Source organism: Triticum aestivum, chromosome 1D (assembly GCF_018294505.1).
Source record: "Triticum aestivum cultivar Chinese Spring chromosome 1D, IWGSC CS RefSeq v2.1, whole genome shotgun sequence".
NCBI classification, from domain to species: Eukaryota; Viridiplantae; Streptophyta; class Magnoliopsida; order Poales; family Poaceae; genus Triticum; species Triticum aestivum.
Window position 1 is genome coordinate 247,062,270 of NC_057796.1, and position 2,570 is coordinate 247,064,839.

The 2,570-nt window shown below is 36.8% G+C and overlaps 1 non-coding gene across 1 annotated transcript; it reads right to left on the reverse strand.

Moving 5' to 3' along the window:
* Positions 1-423: 423 nt before the first annotated feature.
* On the reverse strand, positions 424-497 carry TRNAW-CCA (transfer RNA tryptophan (anticodon CCA)). Its single transcript has one exon. It is a non-coding gene; the product is annotated as a tRNA-Trp (tRNA).
* Between the last annotated feature and the right edge of the window lie 2,073 nt (positions 498-2,570).

The window sequence follows — 2,570 nt, forward strand, 5'->3', positions numbered from 1 at the left end:
TGTCTTATTTGAATTCACTGAATAATTATAATTCAGAAAAGAAAAATCTTTCTTTGGGATTCCTGGCATTCTACGACTCTTTTCCAGACTAATTAGGAATTCTTTTCTTGGCCATTGAGATTCGTGGATAATTTAGAGTACTATTTAGGGATAGATCATACCTCTTTTTTTATCCCCTCGAACAAATTGAAATGATTGAAGTTTTTCTATTTGGAATCGTCTTAGGCCTAATTCCTATTACTTTAGCGCGATTATTCGTGAATGTGTATTTGCAATACAAGCGTGAGGATCAGTTGGATCTTTGATTGATTCATTTTTTTGATTGACCTCCTCCAGACCAGAGAGGAGGTCAAATTGAAATTGGAGTTACCATTCAATTTTGTTAAGTTATTTTGCTCTGCTTTGACATAAGATAGATGGAATCACGCTCTGTAGGATTTGAACCTACGACATCGGGTTTTGGAGACCTGCGTTCTACCGAACTGAAGTAAGAGCGCTTTCATTCATTCAAAAAGAAAATCTTTTTCTAATCCTAATGTATCTCACGTACGTATAGTCTCCACAAATTCAAATTATACCCACTTTACTTTAATTGATCTCGTCGCTACTGCCTATAAGGAAGAAAGAAGTAATAGGTAGGGATGCCAGTATTTGAACTTACGACATTTTGTACCCAAAACAAACACGCTACCAAGTTGCGCTACATCCCTTTTCCAAACCAAATTCTTGTACAATGCCATTGTACACAATTCATGTCTTCTTTTCCACATCATGATTTTCTTCTTCTTTGTATTTTCTTCTTCTTTCTTTCTCTATCTATATATAGAACCCCCGTGTCATTTCTTCTTTTTGGTCTCAAATAATTAAGGAATTATATACATATAAAATCCAATATAATTTTGCTTATAAAAGAAGGATTACTTTTCCTTGGTAATATATAGGAAGAAGGGGTCATCTTTTTATTTTTTTAGGGATAGGAAAAATTCGTCGATATGGTTCATTTTATATAGCATAACAATCTTGGGCAAGAGTTTATGATCATATATGTATTCCAACAAGGAAGGAGGATTTTCAATGGGGAATATAAAAACATATCTTTCTGTAGCACCCGTGCTATGTACTTTATGGTTTGGTGCTTTAGCAGGTTTATTGATAGAAATTAATCGTTTATTCCCAGATGCTTTGTCATTCCCTTTTTTTCATTCTAGTTATTGCTATGGGAGGGATAGATTTCTTCGTGATATGACAAAATTTGATCCTTTTCTATCTTTTTTTAGTATCGGAAGGAAAAAGAAAGAAAAGATGGATTGGGTTGAACGTCAGAGACATTAAAAATTTGGTAAACCCCATTTTTGAAAATAGAAATTCAATTTAAAGGGGTACCCAAGCTAAATAAGGCCTCGGAAATCAGAGCATAGAACAGGCGGGGTTGGCTAATGAAATGAAAGGATTTCGAACGAAAATCTTTGCTAATTCGACAAGGATTGTATTCTTTAATTATTTATCTATTTTTATTACTTGATTTAAGAATAAAAAAATTTCTAATGAATTTTATTCTTCTTCTTCGGATTCAAAATAGTAGAATAAAAGAATAAGTAAAAGAATTAAGTTAAGTCAATCCAAAAAGGAAAGGAGGTTCATGGCCATGGGAAAAGATGTTAGAATCAGAGTTATTTTGGAATGCATCAGTTGTGTTCGAAAAGGTGCCAATGAGGAATCGACGGGGATTTCTAGATATAGTACTCAAAAGAATCGCCACAATACACCCGGACAATTAGAATTAAAAAAATTGTCGTTATTGTCGCAAGCATACGACTCATCACAAAATAAATAAATAGGAACATCGTGTGTTCGATCTTTCCATAAAATCCGGAATATCTTCTTTGTGATGATAATGCCAAAAAATCTCAAGTTGGCGCGTCTTTCTTTCTTCCTTTCCCTTATGTTGGTCATTAGAGGCCTCTTGACTTTTCTCTTCCCTATAAAGGATTTGTTTTTTATGCATAATCACTACAAAAAAAATACACTTCCGTGATGATACGTGTTTGTCACAGTAGGTCACGTTTTCTGTCATGCATGTACATCCATGACAAATTTATGACAGAATCAAGATAGTCATACCTGTGCTGTCGTAGAAGTGTTCCATGACATTGCCAAAATTATCATCACGGAAGTGTCCACTTCCATGATGATAAATCGCGTGCCACAGAAGTGCTTTCGTCAAGGGTGACCGACATGTGGCATCCACCGTAACGGAATGCCGTTAAGCTATCGGGTCGGGTTTTGGATCCGATAACCCGTTAACAGCCCCGACCAATGGGGATTTAACACGTGTAAAATCATCATTGGCTGGAGGAAACACGTGTCGGCTCAACATTGGGACAGATGTCATCCACTCATTGGACGGAAGGCGCCTATGATACGTCGACACATGGCACAGCCCAACGGAGGCCCATTCCTGTGAAAAGGCCGGCCCGTTTGACTTAGTCAAAAGATGGCGGGTCGGCCCATGGAAAGCCTGTTAACGGCATGTTCGCATATAGCCCATTTATAGCCCGCTAACCCAAGGC